Here is a 21,405-nt window from a genome sequence, read left to right on the forward strand (position 1 = left end):
CCTCGTTCACATCTATGCAGCACAGATGGCCATGCGATTGGAACACAACGCGTACGATCACACGCCATCTGCGCTGCTACCCGCTGCACTGCTGATCCCATCCATTGCCAGTGAATGGGTCAGCTCTGTGCTTGCGGGCAGAATGCATGCAGCAGTACGCAAGCACATCATAGCACATTGTACTGCTGCGCAGCGTATTTGATGACAGAAGGGCTGTCTATATCCTTCTGCCTTTCTTGCATGTTACCACGTCATACACGCTTTCAAATGTGCACGGAAGAGAGTATGATGTGAACGAGGCCTAAGTCTATGACTAAAAGTATTATAGGCAGAAGATCAGCCGGATAGCCAGGTAACTGGTATTGTTTAAAAGGGAAATAAATGTGGCAGCCTCCATATCCCTCTCAGTTCAGTTGTCTTTTAAAATTCCTAAGTGTTGGCAGTTAACAGATGCATTTTATGTTACATACTTTTAATCAACAAGATTGTAATATGCAAATTAGAGGAGTCAGTGGAATCCTAAACTGAGGAGTCTGAGTCGGAGGATTTTTGTACCGACCCCACAGCCCTGCTTATTCTCCTGAGTTTTCCCCTAGGTGATCTTTTCAAATATTGTCATAAAATGCGTTTTAAACCACCAGCAAGCAAAAAATACTCAAAATAATTGTAATCATAGTTTTTCACCTACTTTTTGGTACTTTTTCAATTGTAAAATGCTGAAAAGTTATTTTAAAGAGAAGATGAAAAATTATACCCTAGGGCCTGTTGTGTTTGTGCTTGTTCACGGTCCAGAATGCCCGTCCGCACTGTATGTGCCCGCCGCTCGCTCGGGTGGATCCCCCCCCCCCCCCGCTCATTAACACTTATACATATTCACTGCTTCTGGCCAATCCGCGCACAGCGGGGCCAGAAGCAAGTTACAAACAGCGGACCGAAAAACCGAAGGTACTGACGATCAGTAGATCGTTTTGCCACGAACCGCGGTTTTGGTTTTGAACCGAAAAACCGTGCAGCCCTAGCGTGGAGGCTACCATATTTATTTCCTATTAAACTATACCAGTTGCCTGGCAGTTCTGCTGATCTCTCTGGCATCAGTAGTGTCTGAATAACACACTTGAAACCAGCATGCAGCTAATCCAGTTACACTTGAGTAAGAGCACCTGATCTGCTGCATGCTTGTTCAGGGGCTATGGCTAAAACTATTAGAGGCCGAGGATCAGCAGGACAGCCAGGCAACTGGTATTGCTTAAAAGGAAATAAAATCTATATGGCAGCCTTCATATACCTCTCTCTACTTTTATTGTGAGCACAAAATCACCTGAATCATCCACCCCGATCCTCATCCTCAGGATTAGGGTGCATACACACATCCAATTTTGATTAGCCAATCATTGATCAATTTTCCCACCTCCATATAATTTGAGGGCTAACCGGTTTTGAATAGTATGAGCAGATTGTCTAGGTAAGCCCTCGTACTCTCATACTACATATTAGTGGTAAGATTGGTCAATCTAAATTGGATGTGTGTACCATATGCCAATAATTGTGGCTTGCTTGTGACTGTGATGCGAATTGTATGCAGCTGGGAACGGGGCCAATAAAATACTCTGTCCATGTTGATTAGCCCAGCTCCAAGCTACACATAATTTGCATTAAATTTACATGCAAGCCGGATGTATTAGCATCTCTAGTAGTAAATTGGCAGCGCTGTATCTGGACGTACAATTCATCTGCTGATTCTTCATTTCTTGCCTTCATAGAGACTTTAAAGGTACAGCAGAAAACCTCTTCTCTCAGCAGAAATGTGAGGATGATCTGTCCTCTCCTGCAGTACCTGGGCGGTGGCCTAGGGGGCAGTGCAGGACCACGCTGTGCCTTGCCTCCCCTGTGATGGAGCTGAGTGTATCTGCTCTGCTATTAAGCCGTTTTTTATTGGCCGTCAGCGGCGCTCTCTGCAGGGTGCCTCCGGCTCAGGCTGCTGACGGATGGTTATGATAGTATTAATGAGAGCTATTCCTCAGTATCGGGAGCAGAGGCAGCCGTAGAGCGTCCCCCAGGGTAACCGTGGTGCGTTATTCACAGCTCTGCGTGTGCGGCGCCCCCCCCCCCCCCCCCCCCCCCGAGACACGGGTCACCCTGCATGCCCCGGCTATTATCCTTTATTGCCACTTCCACTCTCCTTGTTGTAGACGCCGGGCGCGGAGATTTCCGAGGACTCGTGTAATGATATTTATCGTATTATCCAAGTGTTTATTATAGTGAGTGATCGCTGCCGCAGCTCGTCCCGAGAATGATCTCCCAGAGACAGCTGTGCGGCACGCAGCAAAGAAACACCATTACAGGTGACAGTTTAATAGAGATGTCACCGTGTGACGACCGTCGTGTGCAATAATGTATGATCCGGCAGCTTCCATTTCTGTGGATCACCCCGTACTTTCCAGCACAAGTTTCCCTGTTACCAGCACACAGGGCCGGATTTACCATAAGGCACTGTAGGCACGCGCCTACAGGTGCCTAATGATGGAAAGGCGGCTCACTCCCCCTCCCCCAGTGCCTCCCTCCTTCCCTATGCAGAGTCCCAAGTGCAGTATAAATGAGAGGTTACTCACCCAGCTCTTGGCATTCCACTGACAAGATCTCCCTGCAGTTGGGGGTACCTCTAGCTCATATATCTCAAACTCTGGCCCGTGGGCAAAATCTGGCCCTTGGAGCCATCAGGTTTGGACCTCGGGAGCCTCCCCACTTTGCACTATGTTTGACCCACTTAGGACCAGCAGAGAAGCTATATTGGTGAATAAGCCCTAGACCAGGGAAGCCATATGGGTAGGGGGAAAGCACTAGGTACCAGGTTACTGTATAGGAGAGGGAGGGGGGACACTAGACAGCAGGGAACTTTATAGGGGAAGGAGGGGGCCACTAGACACCAGGAAACTGTATAAGGGGGGGGGGGGGGGGGGGGGAGGGAGAACCACTAAACACCAGGAAACTGTATAGATGAGGGAGGAGGGCCACTAGACACCAGGAAACTGTATAGGGGAAGGGCTACTAGACACTAGGGAACTGTATGGGGAATGGAGGGGGCTATTAGACACTAGGGAACTTTTATAAGGGAGAGAGGTGGCCACTAGACATTGAGGTTGGCCCACAACTTGGACCCAGAGCTCAATTTTGGCCCACGTTGTATTTGAGTTTGACACCCCTGCTCTAGCTACTTAGTATTAGGTAGCTAGAGGGACACTCAGACACTGGTGGTTACCCTCATCTGGCAGGAAAAACTATTGAGAAATGACATTGGTGCCAGCCAGCACATTTGTGTTGCGGTTTGTAGGTTCGTGGAGAACGAAGTCTAGGGTGCCAGAACATCTGTGGCTATATTCTCCTGTGATGTAAACCTGAGCCTGCCAGCACAGAATGGACTGAGCTCCCGGGTATGGGTGGATCAGGTGCACTGGGTTTAGGCCTCAAGGTGTTGGTGATGACCTTCCTGATACTCTGTGGCTTGTCCACATAGCTTGCCAAACTCTTAGGCCCCGTTCACACTGCACGCGTTTCCAGCCGCGTTTTGGAAATGCGTGCAGGTGGCCGACACGCACAACATCAGACAGTGCATAGAGTGCATTGTCTGATGTTAACACTGCATGCGTTCCGGACCTGTGCGGTCCGGGAACGCATGCTGCACGCATTTTTTGCCAAAACGCGTGGCTGTCCCATTCACTTTTCAGTGATGGGATCAGCCACGCAACGCATACAAACGTGGATGGCGTGCGTTCGTACGCGTTGCGTTCCGCGTGCGTGCCCGTCCGCGTTTGTAATGTGAACGGGGCCTTAAAGTGGGATTGTCAGCCATGAAATCAAATTGCTCTGTGCTTATTATGCAGTCTACAACCTAACCCTGCATTGCAAGCATTCCAATATAATCATAAATGTTTCTGCTGTAATAAATCTTATCTCGTTTGTCACCCGTTCACATGCCCAACTATCATCCAACAGACCAAGTTTGGACACTAATTGGGTAGGGAAGATGCACGTGTGTACGAGCCTTTCGGTTACAGCCCGCTAAACTGATTTTAGCAGCATCCATGTGGAGTCGGTACAAAAATCTGCCGACTTCAACTCCAACTCCTTGGTTTATGAAACCACGACTCCGACTCCAACTCCGACTCCAGGTATCCAAAATGACTCAGACTCCTCGACTCCGACTCCTTAGTCTAATACTTAACAGGGCTGTAGAATTTGTTCAAAAATCATCCGACTCCCGGCTCAGACTCCTCAGTTTATGAAACCACGACTCCGACTCCGGGTACCCAAAATTGCCCCGACTCCTCGACTCCACAGCCCTGATCCATGCAGGCAAGCCCACAGGAGCCCTTGCAGTTAGGCAAATCTCAATGACTGGTCCTGCAGCATTTTTGGAGCGATTGCATTCGTAATGCAAAAGATAGGAATGCTGCAAAATCACTTCGAAATCCATGTATAAAAATAAAATCGCAATCACTGGAAATAAAATTGCTACAAAAAACGCAGAAGTCACTTTAGAGATCGCTGTACAAAACACTAGCAAAACCACTGAGGGCCCTTTCACACCAGAGGGCTTTTTCGGCGTTTTAACGCCACGGCCGAAGTTTGCGTTTTGCTTGGTAAAAGAAAGTCCATAGACTTTCATTTTACTATTCACACTAAACGCCGCGTTTTGGAGCGTTGCGTTTCAACGCTCCCAGGCGCTGTTTCTGGGCCTACCGCGGCGTTTCTTATTACAATTGATAGTGATGTATTGGCGTTAAAACACCTTAAAAACGCCTTCAAAACGCCTGCAGCCAAAACGCAGCGTTTTAGCCTTTTAGGGCCCTTTCACACCAGAGGGCTTTTTCGGCGTTTTAACGCCACGGCCGAAGTTTGCGTTTTGCTTGGTAAAAGAAAGTCCATAGACTTTCATTTTACCATTCACACTAAACGCTGCGTTTTGGAGCGTTGAGTTTCAACGCTCCCAGGCGCTTTTTCTGGGCCTACCGCGGCGTTTCTCATTACAATTGACTGTAATGTAGAGGCGTTAAAACGCCTTCAAAATGCCTGCAGCCAAAACGCAGCGTTTTAGCCTTTCACCGCTGCCTGTAGTGTGAAAGAGCCCTTACCGCTGCCTGTAGTGTGAAAGAGCCCTTACCGCTGCCTGTAGTGTGAAAGAGCCCTGAGCGAGCGATTGTAATCTGTAGTGAGCACGTGGCCTAAAGCCAAGTACACACATTCAATCATGGTTGGACAATTTTACTACCTCCCATGTAATGTGATAGCTTATCTACACAATCTGCTCATAGTATTCACAATCTGTTGGCCCTCCAATTACATGTTGCATGGAGATGGTAAAATTGGCCATTCATGTTTGGATGTGTGTACTTGTCCTTACCAGTCTGCTTAACCACTTGAGGACCGCAGTGTTAAACCCCCCTAAAGACCAGCTTGTTTTTTCCCTAAATGGCCACTGCAGCTTTAAGGCCAAGCTGCAGGGCCGCACAACACAGCACACAAGTGATTTCCCCCCTCCCTTTTCCCCCCCACCAACAGGGCTCTCTGTTGGTGAAGTCTGATCGCTCCACATTTGTTTATTTTATTTTTTTTAATGTAAATATATTTTTCCTTTTTAAAAAAAAATAAAATTAGCCTTTTTTTTTATTCTCCCCTGCTCCCTCCCTCCCCCCACCAGCCAATCAGGTTGATCAGCTGTCATAGGCTTCAGCCTATGACAACCGATCACTGTGCCGCCTATAGAGGGGACAGCCGTGTGACATGGCTGTCCCCAGTACGGCGCTGCTGCTGATCGCAGCGCTGTACATGTAACGGCGATTACGCCGTCTAACAGTCTCCTGAGTGGCGATTGCCGCTCGGAGAATGAAGGTGGGGCGGAGCTCCGCCCCCCGAGAAGATGCGCGCAATCTCCTTCAGTAGCCGGCTTCAGGACCTGACACCAATTGGCGTTAGGCGGTCCTGGGGCTGCCGCAGCGTCCATGCCCATTGGTGTGGGGCGGTCTTTAAGTAGTTAAAGTGACCTGGCAGTGAGGGGGAAATGAAAGCTGCCTTGGAGTGCCGCATCTGTACACATTGGTTACAAGGAAATACATGTGGCAGTCTCCATGTTCCTCTCACTTTAAGGTTTAATTTTGTTTGACTCTTGACACCCTCCTCGTATAAGCCTAATCCTTACCTATCTGCTTCTTGTGAGGATGTTTTATTTATTATTATTATTTAATTTGAAAGCGCCAACATATTCTGTGGCGCTGTACAATGTAAGAAAACAAACAAGGGATACATAATGATACAGACAATGATATACATCAAATATGAACACTGGTACAAAATACAGAACTGCTGATTACAATTGCAAATTTAACATGACTAAAATATATAAATGTATAACAGAGTGCCAACAATTAAACTAATAACATTCCATGACACAGAAGCGTGAGAGCCCTGCCCTTGCGAGCTTACAATCTAAAGGAATGGGGTGGAAACAAGAGGTGGGGAAGTATATGTACAGGCAGTGCGTGATTAGATTATTTAGTGAGGAGTAAATGTAGACGCAAGGTTGGAGGGTGCATGGCCTAAGCTAGAGAATATGCTTGTCAGAAAAGGTGGGTTTTGAGGGAGCGTTTAAAAATTTCAAAGGTGGGAGAGTGGCGGATGTGCTGTGAAAGGGCATTCCAGAGGAGGGGTGAGGCACATGAGAAGTCTTGTACTCGTGAATGTGAGGAGGTAATTGTAGAAGAGGATAAAAGAATCTCATGTGCAGATCTGAGATTGCGGTTGGGTTGGTATCTGGAGACTAGTGAGATGTACAGGGGAGAGAGATTGTGGAAAGCTTTGTAGGTTAGGATTAAGAGTTTGACTGGATCCTCTGGTTGATTGGTAGCCAGTGAAGAGCTTGACAGAGAGGGTGGAAGAGCGAGAGGAGAGATGGATGAGTCGAGCAGCAGAGTTCAGTACAGATTGGAGCGGTGCTAGTCGGTTAGGTGGTAGTCCACCAAGCAATACATTGCAATAGTCCAAACGAGATATATTAAGTACTAACATTTTGGTTGTGTCATGAGAGAGAAAAGGTTGAATATGTGCTAGGTTTTTGAATTGGAGATGACAGGAGCTGGTTAGGGAGTTAATGTGAGGAATAAATGAGAGAGAAGAATCAAATATTAACCCTAAGCACCGTGCTTTGGATGTTTGCTAATTTATGTGAGACTGGCAAATCCGGCGCTGGAAATTTGGGCGCACCATGCGCAGCCTTAGGCCGTAATGGGAATTACGGCTATAGCGGCGCTCAGGCAGTAATTTGGGGGCCATCAAGAGACTACAGTCAGCAGTAAACCCTCCCCCCCCCCCACACGCGCTGTCTTTCTTACCCCAAGCCAAACCTTCAGCTGGGGTTTCATCTTAAAGAGGAACCGTAACCAAGGACCGAACTTCATTCGTAGCTTTTACCCCCTTTCCCACCAGAAATCTTTACCTTTTCTCTTATAGATCATCAAGGGGGTCTGTATGGCTGATATTGTGGTGAAACCCCTCCCACAGTGTGATATCAGGACCATGGTCATGACAGTTTGCCATCTGTGAACCTCATTGCATTGTGGGAAATATTATTTGCTTGGGAGCTGGAAAAAGACTTTATCTCCCTCTGTGCATAAAACTTCTCAGCAACGAACATTCCGTACAGATCACCTGGCAGAACTAAAGATGTCACCAGTGATACATTTCTGAAGGTAAATCAGGGAGAGGAAATATTTTACAATGGGCAAACACTGACTCAATAATCTAGAAAGGAATATTGTAAAAAAATTAAGCCATTTTATTCATGATGTAATTTTCACTACGGTTTCGCTTTAACGGGGAACTTCAACCTAAACAAACATACTGTTATTAAGTTACATTAGTTATGTTAATTAAAATAGATGGGTAATATAATCTCTTACCCACACTGTTTTTAAAAGAACAGGCAAATGTTTGTGATTTCATAGGGCAGCCATCTTTTTCATGGGAGCAGCCATCTTTTTGGTTCAAAGGAGGTGACGGGGAGCATGAGACACAGTTCCAACAGTCCTGTGTCCTGATCACCCCTCACAGCTGTGCGCGCTACGCGCTAGGCTTCAAATCTGACATTTAAATAAAAAAAAAATTGCACCAAAACATCAGAAGAACAACATCAGAAATCCCATCATGCTTTGCACAGCATCAGAGGAAAAATGCCCGGGCAGTTTTCTACTGTGCGGCTAAAAATGAGGCTTTGGTAAGAGAAGCAAAGTTCTGATGCTGTGAAACTGTTAAAAACGCCAAGCCTTTTCATTGCTGCTGAGTAGATTTTTAGTCTGGAGGTTCACTTTAAGTCTGCAGGTGACCGTATTACTCTGCGTAATTTCTTTCTGATTTATTACAAGTCATAAACTTCCCTTGTGGGGGTCCCTCATCAATTACAGATGTTATATTCACACACTTGTTTATCGGTTGTTTTTCCTTTTAATTACAGTAACATTTGATGTGATGTTTGTGTTTATTTGTGCCCATTATTACTGAACATCAATGTGTTTCTCTTGATGAAACATAAAATGAAAGCTGCAGACTACTCTTACCGTCCCTGCGGGATCGCTTTACCATTTCCACTTGTTGTACGATTTTTGTTTGGATAATGGTTTGTTCTGATGAATGTCAGCAGTGTGGTCCATGGCAACCGATGCTCTGTCAGTGGTCACTGGCTGTGGCAGTAACCCTTGGATTTTAGGATTTATGTATAGGAGGTCATGGCGATTAGAGATCTTCTCAGGTGGAAGATACTAATGGCCCATACTCACGGGCTACAATTGTCGCCGCAACACGCGGCGCGTGCGTGTTGCGGCGACAGGTCGCCCATGAGTATGCGGCGTTGCACGGGCGTGCACCACGAACTGTCGCTCGTCGCTGATGTCGCCAGGCGATTGAACCGCTCAATCGCCTGGCGTCAGTCGCCGCCGCAACTCCGCAGCAACTGTCGCTAGTCCGCATAAGTACGCGGACTAGCGACCGCAACAAGATAGGATTACATTGGGCTTCCGGTGGGGGGAGGAGCAACAGCTTCAGCCGCATCAGTTGCCAGGTCCCTCTGCCGTGTGTATGCGGAGGGACCTGGCGACGAGCTGTCGCCGGCCTGTCGCGCACATGCTCACGTGTGCTGGCGACAGGCCAAAACAGTTGCCCGTGAGTATGGGCCATTAGAGGAGAGGAGGCGTATGTCCTCATCGGCTGCAACCCTGATAGGTGACTTACCAGATAGGGATGGTCAAAGAGACGTAAATAAATCCTGCAGCTTTATGCAGCTTAAAGTGAACCTCCAGACTAAAACTCTACTCAGCAGCACTGAAAAGGCTTGGTGTTTCTTTAACAGTTTCACAGCATCGGAACTGTTTTTCTTACCTATTTTTAGCTACACAAAAGTGAAGCTCTGTCCCATCTAAGAAACCTGCCCGGGCATTTTTCCCCTGATGCTGTGCAAAGCATGATGGGATTTCCTATGTTGTTGTTCACGTTTCCAAGCAACTGGGAGTGTTGATCAGCTCACAAAACAGTTGGAACTGTGTCTCAGGCGCCCTGTACCTCCTTTCAACAAAAAAGAAGGCTGCCCTCATGAAAACAAACATTTGCCTGTTCTTTTAAAACAGGGTGGGTAACAGATTATATTTCATATGTATTTTAATTCACATACCGGTAACCAATGACAGTATGTTTATTTAGGCTGAAGTTCCTCTTTAAAAATGGACCAATCGAATTTTACCTCGACAGGATTTGATTGGTTCAATTCCAAGCTGCATAAATTTGCATAATGCATCGACAAAAAATTATTTGCATCTCATTGATCATCCCCATTGTCAGATAATGAATTGTGAGGCAGAGTTGTCACAACCAATGCATAAATGGAGCAACCTATTGGGATCCTGAATATGGACTATATTTTTCCTCCTATGTTGCTGTCACTTACAGTCGGTAGTAGAAATCTGACAGAAGTGACAGGTTTTGGGTTAGTCCATCTCTTCATAGGGGAAATCTCAGCATGTCCTTTATTCTTTATAAAGACATTCCCTGAAAAAGATTAATACACTGGTGCTGGACAACCTCCCTGCATACGTTAAACTTTTTTGGCAGTTGGACAGAGCAACTGCCATTCACAAAGTGTTTTTAAAAATAAAGGAAACCCTAAGAACCCCTTTTGAGAAGATGGGCTAGTCCAAAATCTGTCGGTAATGTAAGATTTCTATTACTCACTGTAAGGGACAACAACATAGGAGAAAAGTAATTTATAGCTCATTTTAAATCTGTACTTCTTATTTGTATAGGTTTACATGTATTTTTTTTTTGTGTGTGTTTGTGGTCAGAGGGGAAATGTGTCTCTGTCCCTGGCTCTCCCCAGGAATGTTACGCAAGCAACCTTGGTTCCCCAGACTTTTGTCTCCTACTAACCACTCTTTTCCTTCTAAATCTTTGTTCCGAGTCTGACACTAAAGTTTTTTTCACCAGATTGTCGTTGGTAAGGTGTCCAGACATTGCTGGACATTGCCAGTGGCCCGCTGGATGTTATTTATTTATTTTATTATTTATTTATTGTAGGGAAGTTAGGCCAGAGTGAAAAAGTGAGCTTTGAGGGCCTTCTTGAAGATGTTGAAGGAGGGGGAAACCCTAATGGGGAAGGTAGAGAGTTCCATAGTGTTGGAGTAGCTCTTGAGAAGTCCTGGAGGCGTGCATGGATTGGGTGATGCGGGGTGCAGTCAGGCAAAGTTCATTGGAGCAGCGGAGTGAGCGGCTAGGTGTGTACCTCTGGGTAAGATTGGAAATGTAGTTTGGGCAGGTTTTGTGGAAAGATTTGTAGGCCAGACACAGAATCTTGAATCTGATTCTGGACTGGATAGAAAGCCAGTGGAGGGATTCACAGAGGGGAGCTGCCGTGGTGGAGTGATGGGAGGAGTGGATAATTCTGCCTGTGGGGGCAGTTCAGGAGTGGATGGACTGCAGCGGGGCAATTCAGGTCATAGGGAGACCAGACAGAAGGGCATTGCAGTAGTCAAGGCGGGAAATGAGGCCATGGATATAGCTGACCACCACTGTGTACCTCTGTATTCCTCCCCCCCCCCCCCCCCCCCCCATCCCCAACACAACAAGCAGCTCCAGACAGAACCCCGCAGTATATTACTACTACACTGGTCACCCAAAGTCATCCGAAATGATCACTAATGATGATCAATGTGTGGATAATTGGATATATTCTATTTGAATGTAAGGATTTAGAGTAATTGGCATTCATTTTGGATTGATTGAAGATCTGATATCACATCAGCATTGTGTGTGTGTTTTGTATGTTTGTGTCTGGTTCTGATAATCTTTGGTATTTTGTATTTATAAAACCTAGTTTTGCTAATCGGGCTCCCTTGTATTTTTTTTTTTTTATAATGTGAAAAACCTATTCGAGTTGTCCAATGAATTGTGTGCAGATTGTTTTGATGATCGTTGGGTGGCAGGGATTGGCCATCACTCTAGAAGCCATGTGTGGGGAGTATCTGATCCTGTCTGTGGCAGATGGTCATTGTCTGCTTCAGTGTTCTCCCCAGGCTCTTTTAGCCGGGTGCTCCACCCAGCTAATTTTGGTGACCACCCGGCTGTCATCCGCTCACCTCCTCATCCTCCTCCTATGCTGTAAACAGAGTTGCAACGGCCCTACATTCCCCCGGCCGTGCCCCACCTGGCTACTTTTTCATTCCACCCGGCTGGAAAACATTTCTGGGGAGAACACTGTGCTTCATAGCAGGGCTGTGGAGTCGGAGTCGTGGAGTCGGGCAATTTTGGGTGCCTGGAGTCGGAGTCGGGAAAAAATGCACCGACTCCGACTCCTAATGAATTTGTAACTGTAATTAAAATAGAAAATATGAAAAAATGTTCTATTTCTCAGATAATAGTCATTAAAAATAATGTATATATACAGTATATATACAGTAATAGCTGTGCTTAGTCCACAAAAATGAAATAAACCAATCAAAATTAGTTACTTGTGCTGCTTCAATAAAGCAGTCCCCGTATTTTTAAGGTCAGATATACATATCTGATTGTGACTGTATATATGATGTGTACACAGGAATCTCTTATATATACTAAATACCATCTATGCTGTAAGAATAAAGCCTGATGTGTAGCTGTGTCACTAATAGAGATGGTCAACGAGATGGAAATAATTCTGCATTGATGCTGATTTATGCAAATGTATGCACTCCCTTTGCTGATGAAATCAAATAATTTGATATGTTGTTAAAATTTTGGTTTGGTGACTACAAATTAAAGGGTAACTGAGACGGATGAAAAGTAAAGTTTTATACATACCTGGGGCTTCCTCCAGCCCCCTTCAGGCTAATCAGTCCCTCGCTGTCCTCCACCACCCGGATCTTCTGCTATGAGTCCTGGTAATTCAGCCAGTCAGCGCTGTCCGGCCGCATGCCGCTCCCACAGCCAGGAACATTCTGCACCTGCGCAATAGTGCTGCACAGGTGTAGTACGCTCCTGGCGGCGGAGTGTGTGCATGCGCACTACGCCTGACTGGCTCAAGTACCTGGACTCATAGCAGAAGATCCAGGTGGCGGAGGAGGACAACGAGGGACTGATTATCCTGAAGGCGGCTGGAGGAAGCCCCAGGTATGTATAAAACTTTAATTTCATCTGTCTCAGGTTTACTTTGTTACACAGTAGTACTATACTCTACATATGCACTCCCCACAGAGCTGCAGGGAATCCACTGAGAATGCTGTGCACATTGAACACAGAGGTGTTGTCTGTTTACAATCTCCTCATTCCCCTGCAGAGTACCTGCACATCACTCTTACATGTACCCACACTTACATTGCCTAGGGCCTGATATATGTTCTTTGTTCCGGTTTGTACCTTTTACAAGTACTATTACTAAGGACTAGTTTTAGTCTAAAGGGAATAAATATAGTAGGCTACATATCCTTCTCACTTCAGTTGTCTTGTAAAATTCCTAAGCATTGGCAGTTAAGAGACGAATTTCATGTTACATACTTTTAATCAACAAAATTGTAATATGCAAATTAGAGGAGTCGGAGTCGGAGTCGGTGGAATCCTAAACTGAGGAGTCGGAGTCGGTGGATTTTTGGACCGACTCCACAGCCCTGCTTCATAGTCATACCTGCACCAGAGAGATAAGAAGGACAGAAATATCAGGGAAGCAGTCCTTCCTTCATAAACTGGGGAACTGGGAGGCAGAGATACACTTACTCTGATCACATACATGTCAGAGGTGTCAAGGATGTAAAAACCCAAATGGACTTGATAAAGAAAAGTATAGGTCTTGTTATTACTGGTTCCCTTTGTATGTGCATTTCAATCCATTTCAGCCTTGGGGGTGTGGGGTAACCAGGGCTGTGGAGTCGCTACAATAATCATCCCATCAGTTTATACTTACTCCGACTCTCATATACACAGAACAATCTTGTTGAATGAACATATATAACATATTACACACGATGTCGCCCAATGGGGATCAGGACCTGGGCGACATCACTTGGCTTCACACACGCGTGTCAGCTGTGTAGCGTAGTGCCGCTACGCGGGGGATGACAGAGTGATCAGTGTCGCTGGGGGTGCTTGCATGTTGGGGGTCGCCGGCTGCCATACACACACCAATCATCCAACTTCAACTCCTCAGTTTATGAAACCTCCGACTCCAGGTACCCAAAATTATTTCAACTCCGAGTCCGACTAGGCCAGGTTCCCATTCGTGTTAAAAAACGGTCCGTTCCCAGATCAGATGGGAGCGGATAGTAACGGATGGGAACAGATCCAGTGTTAACTTATGGATCTATTCAGATCTGTCCGTTCAAACGGATCTGTTCCGCACTTTCCTGCTGCAGCAGTTTTTCTGGACTGCTGAGCCCAGCGGAAGCTGAACCGCAGCATTGGGGCAATGAGAAAACGGAACGTTTCTTCACACTAGTGAAGAAACGGACCGTTCTAAGGGACAAAATCCACTTTGGGGGTCTGGGGGGAATATGGGGAAACGGAATGTAAGCAGCGGAACAGAAACGGAGTGCAAACTGATCCGATTGACTGGTGATCAGATCTGTTCGCCAATTTAACGCAAGTGTGAACTGGGCCATATTAGTCTACTACTTACCAGGGCTGTGGAGTTGGTACAAAAATCCTCTGACTCCGACTCCTCCAGGTACTAGAGACTCCGACTCCACAGCCCTGGTTCCCCCCTCGCTCAAGAGTAAGAATGAGGAGGTGCAAACCCTCTGGATCACCTTTGCAATCACCTATAACCCCCCCCCCCCCCCAGCAAACAATGTTAGAAACACCTGATCTGCTGCATGCTTGTTCAGGGTCTATGGCTAAAAGTGTTACAGGCATCAGGACAGCCAGGCAACTGGTATTGCTTAAAATATTTACATATATACAGTATATATATTATATATCCAACTGTTTTGTTTTATATTTACAAAGTAGATTGAATGATTTGTTGCCTTTGCTCAGTGCCCTGCCTTCAGAAGTGGTATTCTGCCAGGAATACTTTTATGGCTGTAACTTGCTTATCAGTGATGTATTCTGTATTCTCGACAAGGTACTGAAAAGACAGAAACAGCCACTTCCATGTCTAAAAATTTAGTCTTTCAGGCAGCAAAATAACGGGCTGGAACCCACTAGAGCGATATTGTGAGCGTTTAGGGAGCCATTCAAACCTCTAGCTATTTCAATGAAACGCTCAGCTGATAATGGATGGGCCAAATTCCGCTGGAGCGATTGAGATGACCAAATCGCAAAACGCAGGACATCCAGCATTTTTTGCGGTTATAAACGCTGACGTATTCGCTCATCAAAACCTGCACAGAGCGATTTGCTAGTGCTTTGAAATGACTGCACACTGTAAAAAAATTAAAATTAATTGAAAGGACCAATCAGAAGTAAAAATGCTAATCGCTACACAATCGCTGGCAAAAAGCTGACACTTTTTAAAAACGCTACCAAAATTGCTCATGAAATCGCTTACAAACCGCTCATTAAAAATGCCAGCGATAGCGTTTTGCAGTGGGTTCCAGGCCTCAAACAGCGTTGTTATTAATGTTTTGCACTGTACATACACGTTTATCTCATCATGTCACATATCACATCGGGTACACTTTAAAGAGAATCTGTATTGTTAAAATCGCACAAAAGTAAACATACCAGCAGGGCTGTGGAGTCGGAGTCGTGGAGTCGGGCAATTTTGGGTGCCTGGAGTCGGAGTCGGGAAAAAATACTCCGACTCCGACTCCTAATGAATTTGTAACTGTAATTAAAATAGAAAATATGATAAAATGTTCTATTTCTCAGATAATAGTCATTAAAAATAATGTATATATACAGTAATAGCTGTGCTTAGTCCACAAAAATGAAATAAACCAATCAAAATTAGTTACTTGTGCTGCTTCAATAAAGCAGTCCCCGTATTTTTAAGGTCAGATATACATATCTGATTGTGACTGTATATATGATGTGTACACAGGAATCTCTTATATATACTAAATAACATCTATGCTGTAAGTATAAAGCCTGATGTGTAGCTGTGTCACTAATAGAGATGGTCAATGAGATGAAAATAATTCTGCACTGATGCTGATTTATGCAAATGTATGCACTCCCTTTGCTGATGAAATCAAATAATTTGATATGTTATTAAAATTTGGTTTGGTGACTACAAATTAAAGGGTACCTGAGACGGATGAAAAGTAAAGTTTTATACATACCTGGGGCTTCCTCCAGCCCCCTTCAGGCTAATCAGTCCCTCACTGTCCTCCACCACCCGGATCTTCTGCTATGAGTCCTGGTAATTCAGCCAGTCAGCGCAGTCCGGCCGCATACCACTCCCACAGCCAGGAACATTCTGCACCTGCGCAATAGTGCTGCACAGGTGTAGTATGCTCCTAGCGGTGGAGTGTGTTCATGCGCACTACGCCAGACTGGCTCAAGTACCTGGACTCATAGCAGAAGATCCAGGTGGTGGAGGAGGACAACGAGGGTCTGATTATCCTGAAGGCGGCTGGAGCAAGCCCCAGGTATGTATAAAACTTTAATTTCATCTGTCTCAGGTTTACTTTGTTACACAGTAGTACTATACTCTACATATGCACTCCCCACAGAGCTGCAGGGAATCCACTGAGAATGCTGTGCACATTGAACACAGAGGTGTTGTCTGTTTACAATCTCCTCATTCCCCTGCAGAGTACCTGCACATCATTCTTACATGTACCCACACTTACATTGCCTAGGGCCTGATAGATGTTCTTTGTTCCGGTTTGTACCTTTTACAAGTACTATTACTAAGGACTAGTTTTAGTCTAAAGGGAATAAATATAGTAGTCTACATATCCTTCTCACTTCAGTTGTCTTGTAAAATTCCTAAGCGTTGGCAGTTATGAGACGAATTTCATGTTACATACTTTTAATCAACAAAATTGTAATATGCAAATTAGAGGAGTCGGAGTCGTGGAGTCGGAGTCGGTGGAATCCTAAACTGAGGAGTCGGAGTCGGTGGATTTTTGGACCGACTCCACAGCCCTGCATACCAGTGCGTTAGGGGACATCTCCTATTACCCTCTGTCACAATTTCGCCGCTCCTCGCCGCATTAAAAGTGGTTAAAAACAGTTTTAAAAAGTTTGTTTGTAAACAAACAAAATGGCCACCAAAACAGGAAGTAGGTTGATGTACAGTATGTCCACACATAGAAAATACATCCATACACAAGCAGGCTGTATACACCCTTCCTTTTGAATCTCAAGAGATCATTGTGTGTTTCTTTCCCCCTGCAGTTCTCATGCATTGAAGTTTCAGGCTGCTCTTTTCTTCCTGCAAACAGCTTTGCCCTTGTCTGTAATTCTTCAGTATGTGAAAGCCCAGCCAGCTCAGAGGATGATTTATCCAGCTTGTAAAAGATAAGAGAGAAGAGAAGCTGCTCTAATCTAAATAATACACAGGCTGTGTGCATAGAGGGACCTGGAAGGGGGAGTTCATAGCAGAACCACAACACTGAAGAACTTGGCAGCCTTCCAGACACAGGCCGACAAGTCTGACAGGGGAAAGATACATTGATTTATTACAGAGATAGTGATAGCAGAAAGGGCTGCAGTAAGCCAGAACACATTAGAATAGCTTTTGGAACTTGTAGGATGATAAAAAACAGGATGTAATTTTTGTTACGGAGTCTCTTTTAAAAGGAAATAAATATGGCAGCCTCCATATCCCCATATGTAATACAGTTACCTGACGCTCCTGCTGATCCTGTGTCTCTAGCCACAGCCCCTGAACAAGCATGCAGATCAGGTGCTCTGACTGAAGTCAGACTGGGTTAGCTGCATGCTTGTTTCAGGTGTGTGATAAAGCCACTACTGCAGCCAAAGAGATCAGCAGGGCTGCCAGGCAAATGGTATTGTTTAAAAGGAAACCTCCATATCCCTCTCAGTTAAGGTTCCCTTTAAAAGCTTTATTTTGTTTCAGGCTTCTTTTCATGCAAGGCAATTTGAGTAGTGAGGAGGGATTATGAGCCTATTAGTTAAATCTCTTTTATCACCGCAGCTACACTTTAAATAAAACATAAAGCGTTTAGCCCTACCTAATACCGGCGCTAGTGTCTTCCCCTGGTGTGCAGCGATGCATGCTGGGAATGTCGCTGGGAAATGGGGTTAACCAGCGTTCAGGTAAACAGGTGACATGTCGTGCAAGGGGGTTATCTAGCAAGCGCACAAATTGCCGCTGTAATTGCCGCCTCTAATCCTCAAGAAGAAGCGGCCATGTGAGCCGTAAAGCAATTGGCCAAGTGGGGTGTTTGTGGGGTGAGCGCTAACACGGTCACTTTATTGCTAAACAGTAATTATCCGACTCTCTGCAGCTTTACACCGACACGGCTGCAATTAGCAGACAATTAGAGCTTTTCATGTGGGCCGAGCGTGGGGGCCCGTCCCTGCGGCTGCCAACGGCGAAGCGCTCGCCTCTCCATCTAATCAGACGGAAACTTCAGAGCTGCCCAAAAGCGATGGGACAACCTGTGAAAATGTCCGTGTAATGGCCATTCCACCGCTAGACAATTCCTCGTTAAACGCTCGTCACCCGAACCTCGCCGCCACGTCGCAGAGCTGAAATATTTCTTAATTGGCGGATAATCTCTGCGCACATTACGCAGCTGGGAATCTGCGGCGCTGTCAGGACTTCTGGCCTGCGCTCTTTCTTATCGGCGTCATAAAGCCGGCCGTCTTCTGGTTGTAAAATAATCAGCGTAGACTCTGGCCGCGGTTCATTCGCAACCGTTCGTTTGTTAATAGATGGTTGAGCTGGAAGTGCGTGTCGCCAAAGCCATTATTACATTGGACCTCCCAAGCGTTAAAATTTACGGTATGTCCTGTATGACCCTTGCTCTGCTGTACCGAACCGCTTAATGTATGGACAGTCAATAGAAAATCCAGAAAACCTCGGGGCCCCGAAACAAATCGTTGGTTAATGGAATGGAATTGTGTCACATCTATTGAATAAAAGCAGACTCTGTCTACAAGTGAATGTGCGGACCTTCTGGATTTTCTATGGACTGTTGTCTTGGTCCTGCACCTCCACAGTAGTGTGCGATTCTTCTCCTGACTACGAATGTATGGACAGGGTACAAAGCCACACAACATTTTTTTTTTTTTTTTTATGCAAATATATGCAGAAAATGGACCAATCAAATCCCACCCAGGTTTAAATTGATTGGTCCATTTTCAAGCTGCGTATATTTGTGTAAGAATGTACATAAATTTGAATAAATTCTGAAATATTTGTATCTCATTGACCATCCCTAGAGGTTGTTTTGCATATACTTATATTTCTTGAGGTTTGTTAAGAAAAATCTAAAACCTGTATCTGTAATATCAAGTACGACTGCTCCTAAGGGTTCTGGAGTCCCACATTAACCACCTCTCGACCGCCTAACGCCGATGGGCAGTGGGAGCGTGGCTCTCTGGGGACCGCCTAACGCCAATTAACATCAAAGTGTGGTGGGCAGGATTAGCTCATGCCGCGTGTTCCCTGCTTGTAAACACAGCTGGGATCTGGGATCAGCCTGCCAGCCGCGATTGGAGCTGGCAGGCTGATTCTCCCCAAAAATAAGCTAAACCTGTGTACAGCGCTGCGATCTATGATAGAATCTATGATATAATCGCTATCATAGGTATATGCCTATGTATGTATTATGTAGTGTATGTATTAGGGTTGCAACGGTATGACTTTCCACGGTATAACTGTTTACAAAAAAAATACCACGGTATACAGTATTACACAATTATTTGGACCCAGGCCGCCCCTTACATTAATGTGCCCCCCCCCCCCCCCCCAGCCCCCTACACTAGTATGGTAGCCAGATGTGCCCCTCTCCCTCAGCATACATATGATTAAGCTTGGGAGATTTGGGTGCAGGGTAAAGCTGTAAAACTGCTTACCCTGCTCCTGCAAAAGTCCTGAGAGTGATAAATACTATCCAGGTCGCTATGGATAGTGGTGAAAGATGTAATTCAGCTTCCAGCTATCGCTGGCAGACGAATTAGTGTTTTCATAGTAATGCTCTGTCTTTTGACGGCGCCTAAATTACTCAATTCCTATTACAGCGCCGGCTGCGACCAAATCTCTGGCGCTGTTTTTACAGCGCTCCACTCCCTCACCTCCCCTGTATGGTAGCCAGTTATAGGTGCCTCCAGTATAGCTAGTTGGGTATAGGTGCCCCCAGTATAAATAGCCAGCAATAGGTGGCCACAGTATAGGTAGGCAGGAATAGGTGTAGCCAGTAATAGGTGGCTGCAGTATAGGTAGCCAGGATAGGCACAGCCAGTAATAGGAGGCCGCAGTATAGGTAGCCAGGATAGGTGCAGCAAGTAATAGGTAGCCAGGATTGTTGCAGACCGTAATAGGTGGCTGGAGAATAGGTATCCAGAATGGGTTCAGCCAGTAATAGGTGGCAGCAGTATAGGTAGTCAGGATAGGTGCAGCCAGTAATAGGTGGTTGGAGTATAGGTAGCCAGGACAGGTGCACCATGCAGCCTGTAATGGGTAACCAGGATAGATGCAGTCAGTAATAGGTGGCCGCAGCATAGGTAATCAGTAATGGGTATCCAGGATAGGTGCCAGCAGTATAGAGAGCCAGGTGGGGGGAGGGGGGACACATCGGCAGGGGTAAACAGGTACTTACTAGCCGGGGATCCTGCACGCGTGTACTTGCTTCCTTCTTCTTACATCACCTTGCAACAGCTCCCAGCTCCCTCCCCCCCCCAGGTAAACAGGTACTTACTAGCCGGGGATCCTGCACGCGTGTACTAGCTTTTTTCTTCTTACATCACCTTGCAACAGCTCCCAGCTCCCTTCCCCCCCCCCCCCCCCCCCGCAGAAACAGGTAAAATGAGACTGCATGGTATGGTTTGTCATGCACGATCAAACCGCGGCATACCATCATACCGGTATACCGCGGCACCCCTAGTACTGTATGTACTCCGATCTAGGGCTAATTTAGAGTGGGGGAGTGGGGAATAAATTGAGATAAAATATATATATATATATATATATATAATCTCATTAATTTTTTTTTTTTGTAATTAAAAAAAAAACAAAGAAAGAAAATGGCAGCAGCGATCAGACACCACCAACAGAAAGCTCTGTTGGTGAGAGGAAAAGAGGGTAAAATTAATGTGGGTGCTAAGTTGTATGTTCAAGCAATAAACTGTTAAATCTGCAAAGTGCTGTATTGTAAAAAATTGCCTGGTCACTAGGGGGTGGAAACCTCTGGTCCTCAAGAGGTTATTCTTGTAATTTTCTCATGCATAAGGAAGAGTTAAGTGATCCTTGTATCTGCTGCTGTAGTGACAGGTCCCTTTATGGAACATGGGCCCAAATGCATGTCTTGCTGTCATCAGGGGTCCGCCCCTGATGATGGTAAGACGGCGAAACTGGTCGGGATGAGAGTTGGCTTTGCCAGTTGACGTTCTCTGATGACCTGGATCATCGTACCACATAGGTAGGAAGTGCTAATAGCTGTTGGGTCCTAAGAAGTCCTAAGAGGTTCCTTTTGCTTCCATATATGGTCTGAGTACCTTTTGGAGCTCAAACCTTACGCTCTAGAGAGACAAGGGGGACGTCCTGACGACAGTTAAAGGATACCTATATCTATAGGTGAAGACACAAGCTACAAGTTTTGAAATATCACTTAGGAGAAATGTCAGGAGAAAAACATGAATTGCATATGGGCCATGCTGTCTTCTTTTCTCTTTATTAATGGTTTAGCATGTCTTTGTCAGTGGCAACCATTTAAAAGGTGCCTCTTTCATTGCTTCTGGTGCAGTGATTGGCAGCATACACCTGAT

The 21,405-nt window shown here is 45.6% G+C and overlaps 1 protein-coding gene across 5 annotated transcripts in view; it reads left to right on the top strand.

Annotated features, from left to right (window-relative positions):
* Positions 1 to 21,405, top strand: part of CEP128 (centrosomal protein 128) — a 253,904-nt gene that overhangs the window by 20,640 nt on the left and 211,859 nt on the right. Inside the window, exon 1 of one of the 5 annotated variants that reach the window (XM_068254443.1) lies at positions 7,551 to 7,739. The exons of the other annotated variants lie outside the window; for them this stretch is intronic. The gene's annotated coding sequence lies outside the window, so the exon portion shown is untranslated. Of the gene's footprint in view, positions 1 to 7,550; positions 7,740 to 21,405 lie in introns of those variants that run through there. 5 annotated transcript variants of the gene reach the window in all.

The sequence above is a fragment of the Hyperolius riggenbachi genome, chromosome 9, assembly GCF_040937935.1.
Source record: "Hyperolius riggenbachi isolate aHypRig1 chromosome 9, aHypRig1.pri, whole genome shotgun sequence".
Taxonomy (NCBI): Eukaryota; Metazoa; Chordata; class Amphibia; order Anura; family Hyperoliidae; genus Hyperolius; species Hyperolius riggenbachi.